This window comes from Nycticebus coucang, chromosome 22, assembly GCF_027406575.1.
Source record: "Nycticebus coucang isolate mNycCou1 chromosome 22, mNycCou1.pri, whole genome shotgun sequence".
Classification (NCBI taxonomy): domain Eukaryota; kingdom Metazoa; phylum Chordata; class Mammalia; order Primates; family Lorisidae; genus Nycticebus; species Nycticebus coucang.
In genome coordinates this window covers 35,383,034-35,395,333 of record NC_069801.1, presented here as the reverse complement: position 1 = coordinate 35,395,333, position 12,300 = coordinate 35,383,034, and the positions used below count along the sequence as shown (strand labels likewise).

Genomic DNA, 12,300 nt, shown 5'->3' with positions numbered 1-12,300 from the left:
TAGATTCATTCAGACAAGGTAAGTAATTTACCCATGTTCAAACAACTCTGAAGTTACAGAGCTGGACAAGAATCTGAGAAATAAGATGTGGATACAAATAAGTATTAGAAGATAGAAACTACTATATACCCTAATTGAGGGCAAGGTTCAGAAAGAGAAGGGAAATAGAACTGTGGTAGTAACGGTGAGGATGGTGGTGACAGTGATGCTGCTGTTGCTATTGATGGTAACGATGATGATACTTCCAATGTTGATGATGAAGATGATGGTGATAATGAGTGTCCTCGGGTGTCCATTTGTTGAGCTTCTGCTTTGTGCCAGGCCCTGATCTGGATGCTTTCTACTATCTCATTTAGTCCTCATAAAAGCTATGTAGTGTCACGGTTACCAGTTCCATTGTACTTGCGAGGGCTCTGAGCTGGAGAAAGCTCAGATGGCCTGCCCAAGGGCACATATGCAGCCTGACCTGAGCATAAGCTTAAGTGTGCTTTACTGTTGAGCTGCAGCTCTTTCCTGTCCCTAACCTCTGGGCTACAGGGCCAGGAATCTCAGAAATGCTCCATAAATATCTGCTGAGTGAGTGAATATTGAATGAATGGATACCCAAGGGCTCAATGGCTTAAGCCTGGGAAACATATGTAAATAACATGTGACAAATGAGTATGTGTGTAGTCATTATGTAAATACATGTAGTGGTGCCATGATTATTAAAAGACAAGTTGATCATAAAGCATCTTATTCACTGCAACTTTTATGCAGTTTTCTCAATGGGAAGATACTAGGTACATAGCTACCTGGGAAATAATTGCACACACAAATGGGAAGGAGTCTTTGTGCTGAAAATGGTGAAGCATCCTGCCATCCCGAAGCATGTAATCAAAGTGCTTTGCCCAGCATCTGGGAGGCAGCCCATGAGGTGTGGATGGGGAGCCTGTGGCTTTTTTCCTAGGTCTAGATGGGCCTTTCATACCAGTTCTGAACTGACATTCTCAGAGTTTATAAGAACTGATGCCAGCATCTAACTGCTTTCCCAATGGCTATTGAATGCTTGCGTGAATTAATGAACAATGAAAAGAAGAACAATTCTAAAACACAGCACACAGGGAGCCCATGAAAGGTGTTTCCCCCAAGGAGTGCTTAAAAGTGAGAGTTCCTATTAAGTGAGAGTTCCAAGAGCAAGACCAGCATACCTGTGGCACCGGCAGGGGCAGGTGACTTGTAGATCTGTGAGTGGGGTTTTGATGCTCCGATTGAATCCCAGGAACCTGATCTTGACCCCATGATATCCATGTTGGAGAGGGGATGGTAGCTGGATGGTCGCTTTCAGCAAGGCTGTGCTCACCATTTTTGGATGCATTTTTCAAACTCAGATGAAAGTTGACAGATGGCAGTGGTATAATATTCTCACTTTCTACTTCCCTCAGGCCTCCCTCCAACACATTCCTCCAAGCTCTTAGAAATCTCTGGCACATCTCAACAATGAGACTGTGGCTGTCTTTTGGCAGGTAAGCTCTCCCCATTCCCCCCAACACCACAGGACACAAAGCAATTTCATCACAGTCTAAAGGCCACGGGTCTGCCTCTATAGCCAGGGAAAATCTCAAGCAAGGGCCTTCCTTTCTTGGTCTCTGTTTCCTTATCTGCAAAGTGAAGGAATGGAACTCTATGAACTGGACTCTGGCCAAGGCCATGGGCAGGGGGGATAGCACTGCAGCTGTGTGCTACTTCCTTAGGGCTCAGTTTCCTATTTGATTGCTCCAAGGATGTCACATCCCTGCAAGGCTTTGACTGGCCTGTGTGTTTACCATACGAGGTCTGACAATTAAGTTCATGGACTCGTCTTAGAAAAAGTGCTACATAACTCATTGCTGGATATCACTATGGTCACCTTCCAAGTACTCCCCTTGGCGAGCTATGCACTGGTGCCAGTGCCTAATTCACCCTTCAAAGCGGTTTGGGAACTCTTTCTGGAGTAGCCATCAGAGCTGCCATCATATTACCCTTAATGTCTTCAATTATTAAAATGTCTTCCTTTTAATATTTCCTTTATCTTTGGGTAAAGTAAAAAGTCACTGGAGGCCAGATCAGATGAGTAGGGAGGGTGTTCAAATACTGCTATTTGTTTTCTAGCTTAAAAAACTCCCTCACAGACATCGAGCACTGTGTGAGCTGGTGCATTGTTGTGATGCAAGAGCCAGTTTTTTGCACGCACCTTTCTCATGCCAAGATTTTCAGTTAAGATTTTCCTGTTTCTCTACTGATGTTGACTTGGTCTGCTATGCAGACAGCACAGTCAGCCAATGATTTTGACTCACAATTCAATGAATGTTTTACCATGTTTTCATCACTTCTGTGCACGGTGGCAAGTTCGCGAACTTAATTGTCAGACCTCATATATGTGTATGTGGGGGTGCACTGGGGGGTGAGAGGGGACAAGTATTCCTTCTAGCAAACTCTGCATGAAGTCAAACTCAGGCATAGACCATCAGCGGCCCCAGGCCTGCCCTGCCATGGCCTGGGCATCTGGAGATGGTTTGTTGCCTGCTGTATTCTATACTCTATGCTGAGCACTGAGGCACGGAGGTGAACAAATCACCACATTGCCATCAGGAAGCTTCCCCTACTGTGGAGGAGATGGATGTGCCACGGGACAGCAAGACCCATGCTGGCAGAAAGCGTTCATTCTGTCTGGTTTTGGTTGTGGGGGTAGCTCAAGGAGCCCATTTGAGGATGGCCTTTGAACTGGGCTTTGAAGATGAGTAGAAACTCAGCAGGTGAAACATGGAAGAAAGGTATTCGGGGCTGAAGGAACAGGAATTGCAAAGGGGGAGTGGTGGCTGGGACATAGTACCCAATAGGAGGGGTGGTAGAACAGAGGCTGGGAGGGGCATAGAATTCCAAATGCCATGCCAAGCTCTGGTTGAGTCCTACATGGCAGGAAGGAAGACAGTCAGCTATGTTGTTCTGAGACAGGCTGGGGTGAGGATGGGCCCATTGCTTAAAGGAGATGCTTATGGTAGAACTCACTGAACCTCACAGGAGGCCTGGGGCAGAATGTGCCCTGTTGAAGTGTCTGCGGCCCAGACTCTCATAGGCTCCGGGGCCTATCTGGCTGCAGAGGATCCACAGGCTCTGTGGGGTCCATCCTGCATTGAGCTTCTGCTTCAGGTATGGAGCTGCTTGGCTTCTCATCTTCCCACCCTTGTTCAGCTCTCCCTCTCTTCTCTGTCCCTGAAAAACAACAGGCCACCTCCCCCAGGGCAGCAATCCTGTAAGGACTTAATGCTCTTACTAAGGCCCCTTCGGTCTCCTCTCCACAGCTGAATTACAGCAAGGTTGCTGCTGCCCTAGAGTAGGTTCTGTGTGCTGGGTAATACTTTGCAAATTGATAGTTCTGTAGTTCCTCTCTTGGTAGATCAGAACACTCACATCTGTTGTCTCACTAGGGTATAGAAATTGTAGGTACTGGGACCGACCCTGGCTGCCCCTCCTTGCTAGGCGCTGTAACTGGTCTGAACCTCAGGGTCTCTGTCTGTAAAATAACTGTCTCCAGAAGTGGTCCTAAGGTCAAGTGCAAGGGCTGGAGGGCAAGGCCAACACAGTGCCTGTCATGCTGTCTGTGCTTACAATCTGTGTTCCTCTGCCAACTCAGGTCCCTGTGAAAGAGCAAGTGGCTCCTGACAGGCAGTGGTGGCCTAGGAGGACTTGTGACATGAGCCATTGGCATATGCGCCTTTATAGGAAATCAACCCAGTGGACTTGACTTTCCTTTGAAAAGTTCATTCAGTGGAACCTTCCTAACAGCTCTTCTGCTCCAGGGGGCCCAGATGAGAACAAGACAGTCCCTTTTCCAGAAGGAACTTGTAGGCTAGTGTGATGTGAGATGATCTCAGGTATTCTGCAAAAATTTTTAAAGATCATTAGTTATTTTCAAAATTCAAAGCATAGTAGGCATATTCTCTTTTTTACTCTTTTTTTTTTTATCAACATAATTTAAGTGTGCCGTGGAAGTTTAACTACAGGTTCAAATGTGCCGTGAAATAAAAAGGTTCAAAAAGCCTGACATAGAAGGAATAGTCTTACACTGTGAGCAAGAGTCACTGCACAGGCCTGTGTAGGAAGTCATACAGGTGCAGAGGACAGGAGCTCCCTTCTGGAGTTGTGAATAGGGGAGCCCGTGTAGGGGGCATCTGGGCAGGTGCTGGATGGATAGTGGGAGTTTGTCAGGTCAGGGGGACTGTGGGAAGGGGGCAGAGGGATTCCAGGCAGAGAGGCTGGTATGGGCAAAGGCCTGGGAAACACCCCAGCATGTTGGGGCATCAGCTGTTGGTGCTGACAGTGACTACCCTGGAGTTCTCCATCTGGGAGAAGCATTCATGGAAGCTTAGCATCCCGGAAGCTTGGAACTCATTGGGAGGGTCTTACCCAGGGCCAGGTCCTGCAGTTTAAGAGGAACAGCGATGAGCACCATGATAAGGCCAGATTTGTGGCCTCTAATGCCTCTAAAAAGTAGGTGGCCTAAGGCTTTTCTTGGTTAGGGTTGAAGGCACATGTCACCTGTTAAGTCTGAAGTAACCCTGAAGATGTTACAGCATTCATGCTGGGTGCTGGCATGGCGATGAATAACACTCAGTCCCTGCCTAGGTACAGAGAAGGAAGGACCCCAAAAACTGGCATTGCAAGCCGATCAAAGCCCCAGAGTAACATGGGACTGTACAGGAGGGAGCAGTGGGGGGTGGGGGTACCATAAGGAGGGGGCACTTACTGCATGCCAGGCACTGTTCTAGCAGCTTCATGTGGGTTTACACTCCACCTGCACAACTCTGTGAAGCAGGTACTGCTGTCATCCTCCTTTCTGGGGGAGAGCTGATGCCCAGAGGGGCTGTGTAACTGGCCCATGCACACACAACTAAGGAATGGCTGTCAGGTCGAACCCAGGGAGGCTGGCCCCAGAGTCTATACTTGAGTGACCTGGGGCAGCTTCCCTCTAACCACTAGAGGTGCCTATAGGGTTAGAACTATGTCTGTCTTGTTCTAACCCATTTTAGGCACTTAACAAAATTTTTTTCACCAACAAGAATGCACAAATGCATGAATGAATTGGGCCCTGGGGGTGTTGGGACAGAAAGTGGGAATAGGGATGGGTACCGGGCAGAGGGAGAAGCTGAAGAAAAGGCCTTGGGGTGTAGGGAGGACCTAGAGGTGCTGTGAGGCACTGCCAGGAAGGCTGAAGGGGCTCAGACAGGGGAGAGTTTAACTTAACCCTCTCCACCCCAAAGATCTGGCATCTGCCAGCCTCCCCATAGCCTGCCCTATCTTGGGAAAGAAAGGAGAATTGTGCCCTTTGTGCCCCCACAGCACAATTTACCACCCATTCCTTCAAAGGCTTTCGTAGGCAGATCTGGCAGGAAGACCACATGCCCCCAGAGGAGGGGAAGGTGGGAGTGGAGAGAAAGACAATTCAACCCTCACTCCTGTAAGGGGTCGCTTTCTGAATGTTTGAGACTTCAAGAGCAGAATGTTCTGTTTTGTTTTGTGCTCTGAACACCCTTCCTTTCTTCAATCTGCAGGAAGAATTGCAGATGGAAAACTAGGGTTGGGATTTAGCTCTGCAGCTCGGTACAAAGCAGTTTCTTAGCTTCCTAAACAGGCACTTTGCTTCTGGAGCCTCAGTTTCCTCCATAAAATAAGGGGTTGGAGAATGTTAATCTTTAATGTTGTATAAATATACGTACACATACACATCTATACTACATGCTTCTATGAATATACAATGGAATTATTTTTATGTATCTAATATAAATAAATATTTTATAGCATCTTCCATTGCGTTTTCTTCTGATTACAAAAGTAATACATATTTACTGAAGACATTTTGAAAAGTACAGGCAAAGAGAAAAAATTCACCCACTACTCCACATTCGTGACTGAGATATTTAGTAAATTCTTCTCTTAGACACCCCTTTTTTCTATGCACACAGATTTTTTCTTCTTTTTTGAAATATATATTTGGGATTATACACTGGGCTCTATTTTTTAATTCAAGCTGGGCTATTGAAGCAGGCTGCTGGGCAGGGCTGTCTGTCCCTGTGCCCGTGAGGAACTGGAGGCAGCAGCTGCCACAGCTGTTGGGTGTCCATCTGCCCCTGTCCTGCCTGGGCGGCTGCTTAGAGGCCTCTGACCTTCAGATGTTCCACATCTCTGCCCAGTGCACATTTGACTCTAATTTTAGCTCAGCCTGTCAGGCCCACTGGCCTTGGGGCCTGCACATAATGGACGCCTTATGTAGACAGCTGCCAGTGGTGCAGGAAAAAACATCCCACCTTAAAATGTTCCTCGTTGCCCGCCAGCAGTCTGCTCTCGGAGAACAAGCCGGCTCCCTGTTCCATCTCCCACCAGGAAGGGGCCGTTGTTGATGTTCATGGCCCAGCAGGCTTCATCCAGCGGGCAGGTGGCCCGCCAAATACAAGAGAGGTCGCTTCTCTGGATGGGGTCATGTTTTTACAGGACAGGTTTTGAGTGGAGCTGGAATAGCTGAGAGAGACTTCCCAAGAAATTGCAGGGGTGCGCAACATCTGACATGTCCTCAGGTGTGGGCACAGAGCCTCCAGGAGCCTCACCTAAATGCTGCGCATTTGCCAAGTATGTGCACGTGTGCAGTGCCCTTAGACACCCCCATTTTATCCTGAAGACCAGCCCTGTGTGTTAGATGGCAGGATTCCCATCTACAGGCGAGGGAACTGAGGTTGAGATGGAGAAGTAATTTGCCAGAGGTCACACAGCAAGTCGGTGGCAGGGACTTGAACGTGATTGTGGGTCTCTCTCACTCCAAGTGCACAGCTCTTTCCATCTGTCAGCTCTGTACACAGAGGGAAGTGGAACGATTGGGTCCATACCCCTCTGTGTTTCTTTCTTTATGTTTCGTATTATTTGTCCAAAATAGAAAAACTTTAATTTTTACCTGAACCATAATATACCTTATTGAAAATAAATAGACCTAGTTAGTTTGCTTCTAAAGCACAAATCTAGTCATGGCAGACTCTTGCTTCAAAATGCCGAGCCTCTCCCTTTGCCCACAGGAAGAAGCCCACAAGCTTTATCTGACATCTGGCCTGCACAGCCTGCTGCCTGCAAATGCCCTGGGTCTGGGCTCCCCCGGCATTTAGATATCCCTACTGTGGCACTTGGGCAGGGCTGGGAATTTTTCATATGATCCACCTCTTGACCACCCATCTCCATGTCCTTGGGGTCTACTTTGGGCCGAGCACAGACAGAATCAAAGCCATGGTCCTTCAGGAGAAACTGAGCTTTAGTCTATGCTTAGAAATACGCACAGGCCTGCCCAGCAGCTGCCAGGCCGTAAGGGGGCTGCACTCCCTTGAGGGTCCTGCAGAGCCAAGTGAAAAGGCTCTGACTTTGGGCAGGCTGATAGGAGGACCTTGGAGGGGCACCCCCAGACATATGCAGGAGCCCAATACCCCACTGTCATGGCAAGCCTCCCACCACCCGGCTCCTCGTCTCCCCAGTCCATGGCAACAATAAAACCCATGTGACATGTTCCCTGCTCCAAGAGTAACTCTTTGACCCAAGTCTGGGGCTCTTTAGGAACACTTCATAAGAGCATCTTCACAAACTTCTCTGGGGGGAAAGTTTTCTAGGACTATCTGGGTTTCATGTAAACAAGACACTCCCTCTATCGCTCTGTATGGGACCCTTCTCTGGGCCACAGACACCCATCCTCCTAGAATCCGGTGCTCTGGGTATTATCATGGGAGAGGTGAGGCCTTTAGAGTCCCACAGCCTTGGTTGTGAGGGGCTCCAACTTTCTCAGACTCAGTCTCCTCATTTGCAAAATGGGACTTGCGATTCGAACTTTTAGGGTGTTATATTTTGCAAGAAAACAATTCAAAAAGTCTAGCACAGCACCAGGCATATGGTGAATAATTGTGTTCCTTCTTCTGGAGGCCTCTTAAGGCATTGAGAGCTTCCCTAAGAAATGCCCCGGCAAAGTTGATGAGGGTGGGGAGAGATATGGGGGGAATGGCTGGACACGACACACCAGCCTAGCAGGGGGCCCCTTCTATGACTCTCACGTGTTCTCTGGGGTTTAGCCAAGGACAAATCTCTTGTTTTCTAATGAAAGCCCATAGAAAAAAAGGATTTTTCTCATAGATTCATTTTACTTCACAATCAGGACGATTGTGGATATCTTTCTTTCTAGGGGGGTATCTTTCTTTCTTTCGTTCATTCATTTCCTTTCTTTCCAGGAGCCAGCCTGCCTTCCTTCCTTCTTTTTTTCTTCCTTCCTTCCTTTCTCCCTTCCTTCCTTCCTTCCTTCCTTTCTGCCTCCCTCCGTCCCTTCCTCCCTTTCTTTCTTCCTTCTTTCCTTCCTTCCTCCTTCCCTTCCTTCCTTCCTCTCTTTCTTTCTTTCATCCTACAAACACCTGTCAGGTGTGGTAGGAAATACACAAACAGACCATTCAGGGACCCTGCCTTCAAGGTGTTCACTGTATAAGCGTTAGTTGTAATTATGGGTGAAAAAGTGAGACATGGCATGGGAAAGGACAAGGGTTGGTGGAGGGACTGATCACTTCCTTCAGGGCTGATTTGAAAATGTTCCATGAAGGTGGAAATGAGCCACCTCTGACTCACTCTAATGATTAGAAAGCATAGCAGGGAAAAGATCCCATTCTCCAAAGAAATAAAAGATAAAATAGCTGGGCGCTGTGGCTAACACCTATGATCCTAGCACTCTGGGAGGCTGAGATGGGAGGATCACTTGACATCAGGAGCTCGAGACCAGCCTAAGCAAGGGCGAGACCTCATGTCTACTAAAAATAGAAAAATTAGCCAGCTGTTGTGGTGGGCTCCTGTTATCCCAGCTACTTAGGAGGCTGAGGCAGGAGGATTGCTTGAACCCAGGAGTTTGAGGTTGTAGTAAGCTAGGATGATATCACTGTATTCTAGCCAAGGTGACAAAGTGAGACACTGTCTCAAAAAACAAACAAACATAAATTAACCAAGAAGAAACAGTTTTGAAAAGCTCTTATTAGTCTATAAATGAAATGGGATATCAGTCAAAATTCCTTCAAAAATTTTCATAAAATGATTACAAAGTACATGTGGAAAAATAGACATAGATGAATGGCCTAGAAAAAAATCAGTGTTGGTACAGAAATAGCCTATGGCTCAGAGAGTAACAGAGTACTCAGAAGTGGATACCAGGGTACACAGGGTTCTGTGTGGGAAAGCACTGGTGATGGGAACTAGAGATGAAAAGATAAATGATTCCTAATGTGGTATGAAGACAACCAGCTAGCACTTGTGGTGATGGTGAGGGGAGGAATAAAATCGGCTCCATTCCTCAGTCCTTGAACCAAAATAAACCCCAAGGTGATCAAAAAACATGAAACCATAAAGGTGCTAAGAGAAGAAAGTGAAGGACCACCTGTATTATATTGGGATGGAAAATACCTCCTTATGCATAAAACCAAATCCAGAAACTGTGAAAGAAAAGCATTAAAAGCCTGTGGGCAAAAACCACACAATAATCAAGGTTAAAGGGTGATAACAAACTAAGAAAAGTATCTCAACATAGTACAGGGTTAATAACAGCAACACACACAGGACACTTATAAATAAAGTAGGTAAAGATAAATCGCCAATAGAAACATGGGCAGAGGATGAGAACCAGCAATTCATGAAGATGAGATACAGGGATAGCAAGTGTATAGAAAGAGCAATCACCAAAGGATGCACATAAAATCAGAATCAAAGTGTATAAAGAAGGAGAATGTTTGGGGAGATGCAGAATGGGAAACAGAAATACTCATGCACTGCGAGTGAGTTGTGAATTTTCTGGAGGGGAGATTGAACAATAGGTACCAATACTTTTGATGTGCCATTTTCAACCTACTAGTCCACTTACAAACAGGCATCCTAAGGAAACAGTCACAAAGTTCCCAGGTGTGTGTGTATAAGAAGGCAGCAGAGCACATTGGCTAAGCATGGAAACCGAAATCAGAGAGACCTTGTTGGAAAATTCACTCTACAATTCTAAGCATCAACGTCTTCATCTGCAAAATAGGCATAATAATAATACCACCTTCTTAAGCTTGTTGTAAAGCTTAAATGAGATAATACTTATAAAACTCTTAGCAGAGGGGTAGGCCCACAGTAAGTGCTGAATAAACGTTAGCTCTTTTGTTATTACCAATAAGAATGTTTATAATAGTGAATGATGGAGTACATCCAGATTGTCCATCAATAGGGAAATACTGGTCAAGGATTGAGGAAAAGTGCAAGGTGATGCAGCCGTCAGAAGACTTGTGTTTATGGACATGGAAATATGTCTTTGATGTACTAGTGTCTGATTTTTTTTAGAGTGATAAAAGAGTGTGGAAGGTCCATTCCAAATTGTATGGAGATGTATATCCACTTATCTAGAACAAGTCCAATTCTCATTATTTGTAGTAGCTGTGTTCTATAAAGTCCTCACAAACACTGAATTATCAAATACTGAACCCTTACTCCTAGGGGAATGACACCGTTAGCCTCCAACAAGCCTCTGGTCACAACATTTTTGTCAACTGATCAATACATACCTTGTTTTATGAGCATTTCTATTTAAAGACACCTTATTTGATGTAGATTATTGATTCATTACTACTGAACTGAGGGCCAACACCATTATAACTTACCTCTGAACAAAACTTATCTAACACAGGTATTTCCTCTGGCAGGTACATCACTGCTTTCTCGTGCTTGGGAATGCTAGACGGCACTTCACCTAGGGGCTAGGTTAAACAGTAAAATCACCAAACAAAAAGCACAAAAATACAAAAAAAGAAAGAAAAGAAAGTGTCACTGACTAGTCTGCAAAGAGGACTTTTCAGTATGGGAGGTGAAACAAGGCAGAGCCTCATCTTGTTTGACCTTATCTGGGAACATGCGTGTTGGGAGACTCAAAATTTCCTCCAATATGTGTATTTGCAAATGACTGTGAAAATGAGTATTGACTTTGGGGGTTACAAATAAATTTTATCAAGTAGATAAATTTGCACATACAGGATTTGTGAATAATAAGGACTGACTATATCTAAAAATATGGTGCCTTAACCTATTCTGGCTACTATAGCAAGATCCCATAACCTGCGTGACTTATAGACAACAGAAATTTATTTCTTACACTTCTAGAGGCTGGGAAGTCCAAGATCAAGACAGAGCCACTGTTTGATTCATAGATGTCACCTTCTTGCTGTGTCCTCCCATGGTAGGGGGTAGGAGAGGTCTCTGTTGGCCCCTTTTATAAGGGCACTAATCCCACTCACAAGTGCTTTGCCTCCAGAACTTAATAATTTCCCAAAGTTCCACCTCCTAACACTGTCACCTTGAGAGTTAGGATTTCAACATATGAATTTGGAGGGACCCAAACATTCAGTCCATAGCAGATGGTCCTGTTAATGGTAGTTATCTGAAAGATTTAAAGGGATTATTTTTCTATTGTTCTTTTCATTAATAATGCTTTTAGAGTGGACATAGGATATAATCAATCAAAGCGATAAGGTATTTTTAATTTGGAAAGAAAATTTGTCATGGATGACACTCCATTGTCAAGTTAAAAATCCAAACTCATTGGAATAATGAAAAGTTGACACTTTTATATATTGGTTACTATGTGCTACACAGGCTCCTAAGCCCTTTACGTATATTAATTCATGTATTTCTCACCAAAAAGCTCCATGAGATTGGGTCTGTTATAATTTCCATTTTATGAGTGACAAAATGGAGGCAAAGAAAGGTCAGATAACTTTCCTAAGGTCACAGCCAGTAAGGGGTAGATTCCACATTTGAACCCAGGCAGTCTGGCTCTGAACCATGCCTTTGACCAGCATTCTGTGAAAGCTGTCAGTCCCTGGCCTGGCACAGGGCTCTGCAGGTGCCAGGAGACTCTGACAAGGGCCCTGCCCCCGGGGACTTCCAATCTCAGTTGGGGACAGTGACAGCCATGCACCAGGCACTTCAGGCTCACAGAAGGGAGGCGCTCCCAGCCCAAGCCTGAGGACTCAGAGGAAGCACTACTGGTCCAGCCCTCAGTGACCCTGCAGGCTGGTTTCCCTTCCTCTCTCACCTTCTGATGGCACACTTTCTCCTGGGGCATCCCAGTTCCCCATACCCAGCCATTCCCCACCCCTGGGGCCCCACCACTAGTTCTCAGATTTCGCAGGCCTTCTACTTACCCCCAAGGATAAGCTCAAAAATCATCTTTTTCCAGCCATCAGGAAGAAGCAACAGCTCCTT

The 12,300-nt window shown here is 45.8% G+C and overlaps 1 protein-coding gene across 4 annotated transcripts in view; it reads left to right on the top strand.

Moving 5' to 3' along the window:
- Positions 1–12,300, top strand: part of HIVEP3 (HIVEP zinc finger 3) — a 523,619-nt gene that overhangs the window by 348,112 nt on the left and 163,207 nt on the right. For 3 of the 4 annotated variants that reach the window (XM_053576638.1, XM_053576634.1, XM_053576636.1), the window contains exon 3: positions 1,425–1,505. The exons of the other annotated variant lie outside the window; for it this stretch is intronic. The gene's annotated coding sequence lies outside the window, so the exon portion shown is untranslated. The remainder of the gene's footprint in view (positions 1–1,424; positions 1,506–12,300) is intronic. 4 annotated transcript variants of the gene reach the window in all.